General features: G+C 35.6%; 1 protein-coding gene across 1 annotated transcript in view; it reads right to left on the reverse strand.

Moving 5' to 3' along the window:
• Positions 1-3871, reverse strand: part of sNPF (short neuropeptide F precursor) — a 77079-nt gene extending 73208 nt beyond the window's left edge. The window contains exon 1 of the mRNA XM_034974317.2: positions 3786-3871. The gene's annotated coding sequence lies outside the window, so the exon portion shown is untranslated. The remainder of the gene's footprint in view (positions 1-3785) is intronic.
• Between the last annotated feature and the right edge of the window lie 8161 nt (positions 3872-12032).

Here is a 12032-nt window from a genome sequence, read left to right on the forward strand (position 1 = left end):
AAAATAGGGAGCTCATTATTTTAAAAGCAAGTTATAAGGACAAATAAGTAAGAGCGGAGGAGTTTTTGATTAAAAATAGGAAAACTAAAGATATTTGGGATAAGAGATTACATCAAATTTAAAAATGTATATGATGACAAGCAGAATTTACTGAATAATTCTCTTCCTATCGCTGCAAATACGAAATAACATTCGGCTGACGTTCAACATTCCATCAGTTTGTATAATACTAGCAGTTTGCCCGCGACTTCGTCCGCGTAAAATTTCCGGTTACTCATGAGATCGGATTTTTTTCCGCCGCAAAAGGCCTCACTTACTCACTCAGTTTTACCTTAAGGCATGGAACCCAGAATACCTAAATTACAATTTTCATAGGTATCTCTAACTTCAAAAACATAAGACTTTCATATATCATTTCAACCCTCATTTCACCCCCTTAGGAATAGATTGTGTCTAAATTTGAAGTAAGTAATTACGTTCAGTAACTCAGAAGACATAAAGCTGTGACAGACGGACAGACGGACAAGTGCAATTTCACTCAAGTAGAGTCAGACCTCGCTTCACTCGGTCAACTTACGTGCTTGTCAGTTCCTGAAGAATAGAAAGGGTTAGTGCCTTCCTTTACCCGAAAGGGAGAATATTCATTTATGATGAATGTAACATATTATTTAACTATACATCATATATTCCATATATTCCAGTATAGCGGATTAGAGGCGTGTTAGGGGTTCTGTGAAGGGTCTTTAATTTGTGAAGCGGATGAATTGTTTGGATCTAGTTAAGTTTATGCATACATACATACTAAATAGGTACCTGTACGTAATTAAAGGCTGTTAACGGTAACGAATTAAGCTGATCGCACATGACACATCATAGCCCGTGCTGAAAACATATACATACGAGTACCTATAGTACGCGACAGGTCAAGATGGCAATGGGGCAGGAATGCCCCGCACAGCCGCCTCATACCCCAATTGCCATCTAAACTTATCGTGTACTAAGTATAATTAACTTTACATTCGTAGGTATATCTACTAAATCCTTCAGCGGTTTTTACATTAAACTTATATTGTACCCTATGTCATATTTTATCATTAAAGCTGTATGGAACTTCGCACGTAAAATTTGTTTCCTTGTAACCTTGAAATCAAGCGGCTAAAGATGCTTTGATAAAGAATAAGTGGTAATATAGACTAAGTGGTTTTCTATAGATACAACAATTATTAATCAAAACATCGATTTAACGGTGACAAATTTTAGTTTTAGATATTTTGTAGGAGGTAACAAAAGCAAGAGTTATATTGCCAATATAGATTGCAAATTTTGTTGCATTGTTGGCATTCTCGCTTCTCGGGAAATAGGGAAACTTTGGTATCTTAACACAAACAAGTGGAATGCCTTAGCGTGCTCTTTGAGCATGAAGAAGCTTTAAGCCATGGACTGAAATCGCACTGCATAATATCTTCACCAAAGTTATATTTAATTGAAAGGTGAAGGAATGAGTACCCATATTTCTTGTTCCAATTATAGGTTTGCTTAGTTATCAATATTTAAATAAATATGTGACCGTAACGGAATTAAATTTAAAACTTGTAGATTTTTATTAATAGCTAGCTGCCCCGGCGAACTACGTACCGCCTAACAGTCGATTCTTTTTCAGGATTTTTTTTAAATTTTTCTCCGTTTATCCCCGTACTTCAAGGAATATTATGAAAAAAGAATCAGCGAAATCGGTTCAGCTGTTCTCGAGATTTGCCATCAGCAACACATTCAGCGATTCATTTTTATATACAGAGAAATCCATACTAATATTATAAATGCGAAAGTGTGTCTGTCTGTCTGTCTGCTAGCCTTTCACGGCCCATCCGTTCAACCGATTTTGACGAAATATGGTACAGATATAGCTTGCATCCCTGGGAAGAACATAGGCTACTTTTTATCCCGGAAAATCAAAGAGTTCCCACGGGATTTTTAGAAAACCCAATTCCACGCGGATGAAGTCGCGGGCATCAGCTAGTAATAAATAAAATAATATTTTATTCAATTAGAAACAATTGCTCCCTTATTTCGATAAAATTATGATTTATTTCAAATAGTCATTTAAAAAATAATTAAAAAGTTGGAGTTGGATCCAAAAAAAAATATGGGACCACTACAGAAATATCTTTTGTTGATTAAAAAAAAAATTGCAAATCGGTCTAGAAACCTCGAAAAAATCGGTGTACATACATAAAAAACAGGCTGAATTGAGAACCACCTCCTTCTTGAAAGTTGGTTAAAAATTAAAAGCATTGGTTGCCACCATTCAAGTAGCCGCAAGCTTTGTTCGTTCGTGATAATAATATACCTTATGCCTGGATACTTTTATCCCTAAAACAGGATTTTAATTGAAAAGAGCGACCACCGAGTTTCTTGCTGATTCTTGTCGGTAGGAATGGCGTTCCGAACGAGTGCAGTGATAAATTATTTTGACGATTCAAAAGCACTTGTACGTATTTGAATAAAATAAATCACTTATATATGCAGGTATATGTAACACATCGGGGGAAAATGTCATGCAGTGGGATCTTAGACTATAAATAATTAAATGTCAAACACACAATCTGTGTTAATTATGTCACACTTGCTTAGCGTGTCTGGTCGCCACTTGGAGAGACATGATTAAGTGGCTTTTTCGTAATTGGATGCGAGGACGCTCCCCTGTGTTATTTTTAGTGTTAGTGTTTATTATTGCAGAATGTGATTTGCTCATGGTAAAAATAATAATTAGGTATACAAAATTAATCTAATTTCTAAATATAGGTATGAAAAGAAAAAGCTGACTGACTGACTGACTGATCTATCAACGCACAGCTCAAACCACCTGGGCGGATCGGGCTGAAATTTTGCACGCAGATAGCTATTATGACGTAGATATCCGCTAAAAAGGATTTTTGAAAATTCAACCCTTAAGGGGGTAAAACAGGGGTTTGAAATTTGTGTAGTCCACGCGGATGAAGTCGCGAGCATAAGCTAGTCCTAGATAACTTTAAGCTTGCTTCAAATACTTACTTAATATCTTTTTTCAGAATTTGCAATATATATTTGCAAACATCTATTTTAGTAAGGCAATATTATATGTTACGTGATGCCAAAAGAGTCTACAGCGTCAAAAGATTCAAAGAAAATATTCTCACATTTTTATGATAATATGCGCCTGCTTTGGAATGCTTTGTTAAAGAATCTGATATTCAAGCACCCAAAAAGGATGTAGGTATTCAAATATAAAGCTAATATGAAGGCTCATATTGTTACGAGTATAATAACAACATAACTTGTATGTTTTTACTATGGTTCCGTTCCGGTTCCGTATATTTCTGTTTTTGATTTAAATATGCTAATAATCAAAATATAAAAGCAAAATATTACTTCAATAAATACTTATATTGTGCCTAAACCTATTATTAGGTACCTATTTTATATAAAATAATAATTTTACTCATCACTATTTTATATAATCAAATGATTTTACTCACATTCTAAGGTGTGGCTGGCTAGAAGAAACTACTCACAGAGTTAATTTGAGCTTTTCTTTATGCACATTTTTATAACGTTTGTACCTAATAATATACCTACTTAGTTTATAAAAACAGAAAAAATTGAATTGAATTATTTTGTTTCTTTATTTTGGAATTGCAGACTGCTATACATCCTTGCTGCAGGATTCACTCTCGTGATTTATTCACGTTGTATTCCTTGAATATGTTTTCCACGTCGCGAAACATAACTTTATCAGAGGAACTTACCTGACAAGCGTGAAGTTACGGAGCGCGGGAAAGTGTCACTGGAAGAACTTTACTGTGGTGTCACTCGGCCGATATGATCGCACGCATTCAATAACAAACTTTTCAGGCTTACAGAGCTTATATAGGGCAGCGCTCCGCCCATTCCCGCCTGGGGGCGTTTCTACAACCGCGCTAACTTGACACCATTATAGTTTTCGTGAAAACTTAATGCGATTTTTTTGGCTGTGAAAGTTTTCTGTTTATTCAAGAAGTTTGTAAATGCTAATTGAATAGTTTCAATAACACCAAATCCATCCATCCATACGTTATGTTTCAGATACCAACTTACATAATGGAGGTATGGTGGCCCAGACAACATTATTTAAGTTTGGGACGCAAACAGAATAATACTTTGATAGTTTTGATGTAGGTTTGTTAAGATCTGCGTAATATAAACTTGTAATACCCCCAACTAACAGTTTGTTATAAGTTTGACCGCTTTATGTCGGTTTGTCCGAGAGTCTGTCAGTGGCAACGTATAGCATTCAAACGAAGGGACTGATTTGAATGTGTTTTTCTCGAAAGCCTGTTTTAATCGAGATGGTTCTTAGATTCTGAACACATTAACAATAAATTTCAGTATAAAGCAGGCCGATACTTTGCGGAAGTACATTATCCACACAAGGAACGACAAAACACTAGCAGACAAATCGTTATGGTACAACGTACAGCATACGATATGCAGTAAAATTAATATGCATGAAAAGCAAGCAACCAAGCAAGCAATATGCACCACTACTACACAACACTACACTTCTAAAACATACCCAACGTACGTTTCACTCCGACACTGGAGCATTCTCAGGAGATGTAGATTCTACAACGGCTAAGTATGCACAATTGCAAAATTGTTATAGGATTTGTTTGATGGTGTGTGGTGTGGGTATTTTTTATTTATTTATTTATTTTTGTACCAAAAATATTTACAGTAAAAAAAAAAGAGAGTAAAAGTGGAGAGGGAAGCACTTATCTCTAAGAGACATCTCTACCAGTGACCCTTGGTAGTGCGAGAGGTTGTAGAGGGAGTATAATAGGTACAAAGTAGTACCAAGTAGTAGTACCAAGAAGTCAGATTTTTTACTTGGTTGCTGGCTTTTTCTGTATGTTTAGTATTGGGAGTGCGGGCCTAATGCTTTGAAAACTTACAACTCATTGATTTCGATGAGTAAGTAGTTGGTTTACAGACCAGGGTCTGAGTATGGCACAGTAATGTGACCACGAAACTCATTACACAACCCTATATTAAACGTAAGTCTACCGAGTTCGTCTCAATTTTGTTTGGAGTTGTTTGGATTTTTCTCGATGACTAGTCAGGCCAGTTGTAGTGATCAAGGTCTGATGTTGGAGCAGGAAGGTGTGTCGAAGTGGTCGGTAATCGGATAACAGGTTTACAATCGTAGACCCATATATTTCACTTGTCAAGGGTGATTTAAATTAATTTAAGTACCTTTTTTGTTATAATGAAACTGAACATCATTTTTTTACTGAACCCAATCAAAAGTTTTCTTTCATAGCATTCACTTTGATAAATTTGAAACACCTTGGACCCACTGTAAAGATTCTGCTTTAAATTTAAAGCTCCTGGCCATGAAATCGACATGAATTGCAAATTAATGCAACAGTGGATCGTCAAAGGACTGTATTTTTAGATAGCACACTAAATAACTGAAGCGAATTGGACTCCCATTTGAAATGCTCTTGCAGTGCAAAAATATGAGCTTTGCTATTCCGGCGTTCAAGTGTCAACACTCTTGTAAAAAGCAATCGAATCGAAAATGTACCTATTTCCACGTACTTACTTAATATTTTTTGTTAACTTGTTTCAATTTGTTGTTTTTTAAATTTTCAATAACCATGCTAACTATGGGCCAAATAAAAAAGCTCAAAGTTATTAATGGGCAATGGAGACAGCTATGCTTAGAGTTCAAATCGGAAATGAGGAGAATAAGAGTAACTGACATAGCTCAACAGGTTGCGTAGCTAATGGTGGCAATAGGCAGTACTCGTAGTTAGAAAAACCCGTAGAGGTTGGAGTCCCAAGGTGCTAGAATGCCGACCTCGGGCCGGAAAGCGCAGCGCTGGCAGGTAGCCCACTGGGTGGAGACACTACATCGAGGGAGCCGCTAGATTGAGGCGGCGCGGCGCAGCACAAGATTGTGGCACGTGGACGTCCCAAGATGAGACCTATGTCCAGCAGTGGTCGTTTATCGGTTGACCAGTAATGATGAATCATAATCATAACAGTTATTAACAATAATTGCGAACTGTTCTCTATCTTTATTTTGTCAATTTTATCTATGTATTTAATTATGTTTTTTTTTCTATAAGTATTGTATAAAACAATTTTATACAATATATATTTTATATAATAAATATTTTCTCCTAATATCTATAATATAAAAATGAATCACTAGTGTTGGTCATCGCAAATCTCGAGAACAGCTGAACCGATTTCGCTAATTCTTTTTTAATAATATTCCTTGAAGTACCTACGAGGATGGTTCTTACGGAGAGAAAAATTTAAAAAAATTTAATTGACTGTTAGGCGGAACGAAGTTCGCCAGGGCAGCTAGTTATTAATAAAATGAATAATGAAACCATTTCCTTAACTTGTTTCCAATAACAATATACAAAAAGTTTCTACAGTTTGATTGAAATTTCCGGCATACCTATATATGAACTATCCGGCATACCTCTTAGAGTAGGTACTTTGTTTCTTTCGGTGTTCTGAATTCCCCGAAGGAATTATCGTACTCCCTTATCATAAATATGATTTCGATAAAATTTATAGGGTTCCAAATTGTTTTATAAAAAAAAACAATTTATTTTGGGCTGTAATTTATTGACGCTTCACAAATAAAAGTCAACATTTTTTTAAGAATATAAGTATAATCCCACCAAAAACATTTCATGTAAATTTTGGTTGCCAAGACTCTCAATTTCATAATGTTAAAAACACTGTTAAAAATAAATGCGATCTCTAGTAAAGCCAAGCCCCTAGGTGAGCTTTTTTTTTTGCTGCCCTTGGGGCACAGCCGTGTGCTTGGGGCCTCTCTCAAGTCCAAAGTATATAAGCTCTTAAGTGCTCTTGACTATACCACATTCATAACAATAAATAACAAATAACTGTACATATCAGCCCTGACTCTACATACCCTAAGTACATGTTGGTAAATGGGCAAAATCTATAATTTGGCGTAAAATTTCTAGATGATAAATTCCATTTTGGGAATCAATTATGTCGAAGCAATTATAAAAAAGTGGTGGACAACAGATATGCAGTGTGCGTCATTGTACCCTCATCAATCAAACATGTTAGTCCACTCCAATGATTATGTTATGAATGTTTGCGTAAAAAGCAATTAATGAATGTTTTTCCAATTTGTATTCGGAAAACAATCAAAACGAGAAGCGGGTAATTAAAATAATATATTTAGCTCAAAACTTTGCTATAACTTTCCGAACTAACAATGGGACAGCCATATTGCCCTTTATCTCTAAACTGTCACATGAAAATTACTGAAATTACGGATTGCACTGAAATACTTAGCTTGACTTTATTGATGTATTTCTACAATAAAGTAGTTCTTTAGAGCCAAGACACAACATTAAAAAAACCGGCCAAGTGCGAATCAGACTTGCCTACTAACGGTTCATACTACAATCGTATTTTATCGTCATTTTGCATAATAAATCAAAAACTACTTACTAGATCTCGTTCAAACCAATTTTCAGTGAAAGTTTACGATCACACCACAAATCAATAAATACTTAAGTAAAATGTGTTTGCGCCTTTTTTGGGAGTGATTCTGACAGTGAACGAAACAGAAACTTAGATTAAAAAATTCTCTCCAATCAATCTTAATCTTGTGCAAGGAATAGGTAATAGAATAGTGCAATAAATTTTTAAACCACAACACTTTGGATTTCAATTTTAATAAGTCGGTAGGTAAAATATCTTATAGAAAATAGAAATACACTTCGACAGATTTAAACGGTATGGTAACGTAATGTTCGCATATTCTACCTCATGATTTATAACTTATTGGCACCAATTATTGTCGTTTTGAGATACAGAATTAAGTATGAGCAATTTTAATCACAGTTTTCATTTCTACTTATGAGACTTTCCTTTTTTACTACAAATGAACATACTTAGTAACGCTGTAGCATCTATCTACGCGAAGCTTTACATTTCGTAGCACCGGATTATACTCTAAAAAGTTGCTACGATTTAAATTATAATATCGTTCCTTTCGCACATTCGTAGCGAGCGAAAGAGATTTAGGGTCTGTTTCACAATCGCTAGATAAACTTTATCTATCGGATAAATATGACACTTTGACAGATTTTCAATACGAAAACTGTCATAACGTCAAATTTATTCGTTAGATAAAGTTTATCTGGAGATTGTGAAACAGGCCCTTAAATTAACTCATATTTTGTTTGTCGAATTAGGACAAAATACTAATTATTTAAACATGTCTAAAAAATTTAATCTTGCATTCATTTACACATCAAATGTATTACTGATGCGCGTGGTATGTAAAGAAGGTGGTATGTGCGTGGTAAGGAACGGAGATATTAAAAATGAAAAAGTGTCAGTCCCATATTAGGCTGGTTCAGATTTATTCCAGCCAAATCCTGGAAAATCGTTCCCCTATATATCAAAACGTTGTCGCCAACGCGGACTAGAATCTTCGGACTGTAATACTGTACTGGAATAATGGGAAGTAGGTATAATACACCACAATATTATGATCTTAGGTACCTTTTATAAATAACTAGCTGATGCCCGCGACTTCGTACGCATGGATTTAGGTTTTTAAAAATCCTGTGGGAACTCTTAAATATCCTTCCCCGGGTTGCGAGCTAGCTCTGTACCAAATTTCGTCAAAATCGGTTGAATGGTTGAGCCGTGAAAAGCTAGCAGACAGACAGACAGACAGACACACTTTCGCATTTATAATATCAGTATGGATTAATTAAAGACGGTCTACTCGAAATAGTTATGCCATATAAATGCGAAAGTGTGTCCGTCTGACTGTCTAGCTTATCGCGGTTCAACCGTTTAACAGATTTTGACAAAATTTGGTACAGATAGCTAGCATACCGTAGGTGGACATAAGCTACCTTTATCCCGAAAAATCAAAGAGTTTGCCCACGTGACTTTAAAAAAAACTTAATCCAACGTGGATGAAGTCACAGACATCATCTATTTGGGACAGAGATAGCTTGTATCTTGTATACCTTCGCATATAGGCTACTTTTCATCCTGGAAATAGAAGAGTTCCCTTGGCATTTTTCAAAAATCTATATCCACGTAGATGAAGTCGTGGGCACCCTCTTTAATATTTTGTTTCTTACGAGTTGCATACCTCTCTGTCATCTCACCCACTTTCATCGACTTTACAGTTTACACTGCTCATTTGTTCACTGTTTAAGATCAGCAGTTATTCTTCATTGTATGATTCTTTATACTAAATTGACCTGCACAGAGTTCAGCTTAAAGTACATTTTCCGTTGAACAGCTCAAAGTTTTATCTCCGTTAACAGGCGAATGAGCCTCGTGAAGTGGAAGAATATGCGAACATTGTACCGTTTAAATCTGTCGAAGTGTATTTCTATTTTCTATAAGATATTTTACCTACCGACTTATTAAAATTGAAATCCAAAGTGTTGTGGTTTAAAAATTTATCGCACTATTCTTTTACCTATTCCTTGCACAAGCGTTAAGACTGATTGGAGAAAAATTTTTAATCTAAGTTTCTGTTTCGTTCACTATCAGAAACACTCCCAAAAAAAGGCGCAAACACATTTTACTTAAGTATTAATTATTGATTTGTGGTGTACTGGCACACCTAAAAGCCAATAATTGGGAATTGAATTGAATTGATTTGTGGTGTAATCGTAAGGTTTCATAATACGACAGAAGGCGTTTGGATTTGGAGGCGCCCAATTATAATTAAATAAGTATTAAAAGCGGTGATAGCCTAAGACGTCCAATAATCAAAGGCTCTGTGGTTCGATCCCGGATCGAACCTCTGACGGAAAACCGACGTACCTAATAGGTATGTGTACATAGATGCCTTCGTGTGACGTCTTTTATCTTAGAAAATAATAGAAACGGGAAAAACGCAAAGTTTCGGCAAATATGTACCTACATGGTTAGCAATTCAATAAAATAAACAATTTGTGTAGAGATTTTAGCTACGTATCTAGTTTCTTCAAGATAACTGATACGTAGGTAGATAATGCCATCATTGTGTAGGGTTATTTTTCTCCATATTAAAATAACTAAGATCTGAGATTTATAAATAGGTATATTTTGCTTATACCAATCTCATCATCATTGTCAACCGATAGACGTGCACTGCTGAACCTAGGTCTCTTGTAGGAACTTCCACATGCTACGATCTTTCGTCGCCTGAATCCAGTGACTCGTTTGATGTCGTCCTTCCACCTAGTGGAAAGTCTGCCAACGCCGCACTGTCCAGTGTCGCCAATTTAGCACCTTGGGGCATGTCTATCTACTTTAATTATAAAACATTTATAAATTATGATAAGATTTGTCTGTTTGAGGATATATCTACATAGGTAAGCCTAGTCAAAAATAGATACAAACTCAGTTAGAACTAAGATACCTACTAAATAATTTAATAAACTTCTACGTAGCATAGCGAAAGGTACTTTTTTTCGTTATTTACGAATTACGAAGCATAGAAATATAATAAGAGTAACGACGCGTTCCCACTATGTCGTCACCGTAATATTTTATCGCTGTTGTTTTGTATCAAAGAGTCGTGGACCACAAAATAAAAAATAAAATAAAAATCTTTTTATTCGAATAAACTTTTACAAGTACTTAATTTTACAAGACAGTTAATCGTGTCGTCCTATACGCAAACATCTACATTCAAATATACAAGCCATAACGCTGTAAACTGCACGAGTATATTTTATCGTTACAACAGAGTGAGAACGGGCCCTAAGAGGCTTTAGTATTGGAAAATAGGGGATTCGTAATTGCTTATTATTCAATAATGGTTTTGATCGTTTGAGGAGTTTATACTATAACTTATCTAAAACAATGTGTATACCTACTGTACCAAGGTCTGCTTGTTTATTGTAAAGGATTGGGTACACAAAGCGCGTGTCTAACGTGATTCCTAAAAGTTACTATACACGTAACGGCATGAAGAACGTGCGCTGCAGTGTGGCGTGATTCACACAATAATTATTTTTTATACAAATCGTACACATGTATGCGCGCGTTTAGTTTGCCCCGCCACGAGTTGCCGTTCCCTCGCTGCCGTTGTGCTGCACGAAGCTGACAAAGCTATAGAAGCCAACACTACGCATATTCTACTTAAAATAATATGTCTCATCATCAAGTAAGACTACAAAGTTCTAAAATATGCTAACAGGTTATGACTTATGATGCTGTTATCATTCCTATAATATCTACTACATAATATAATGTGTACCTACCTACAAAGTAATGCCTTTGTCTTTCAAACAACATTCGTAGTTCTATAATCCTGAATCATAAAGTGATTTTAATGGTCAATAACTTAATCCCATCAAAATACACATTAACCCTCTTACCTTATTTAATTGACTAAAATAATTACATGCGATTAAGCCCGAAATTTACTTGTATAATACATTGCGTGTTATGCTCTACAATCATAATATAACGTCTACAGTATCAAACGGCAATGTATCAAATGAAACCATTTTATTCGTGTATATGATTTGGGTACCTACTCTTCCACCTAACGCTGCTTTTCGAAGCTAAGAGAGAACGTCGTCATTGTCCCGGCATGTACTTAGTAAGAATATCAAATTATTAATATTAAGTAAGCGATAAATGGACGTGGATAAATAATAGCCCATAAAACAGAAGAACTATGAACCTTACTAACTCATTATACTTACCTACCTAGGTACTCTAACCAGACGATGCCCGCGACTTCGTTCACGTGGATTTAGATTTTTTTTGAATCACCTGGGGACTCTGATTTTCCTGAATGAAAAGTGGCCTAACTATAGTATCCGTTCTCAGGATGCAATCTACTTACATCCTTTCTTCAGTAGGTTGTGTATGATAGACTAGATGCAAGGTACCTACCTAAAATATAGTACGGGACAGGTCGAGATGGCAATCAGGGTATGAGGTGGGGACCAACACACCCACACATCACA

The sequence above is a fragment of the Maniola hyperantus genome, chromosome 12 (assembly GCF_902806685.2).
Source record: "Maniola hyperantus chromosome 12, iAphHyp1.2, whole genome shotgun sequence".
Lineage (NCBI taxonomy): Eukaryota > Metazoa > Arthropoda > Insecta > Lepidoptera > Nymphalidae > Maniola > Maniola hyperantus.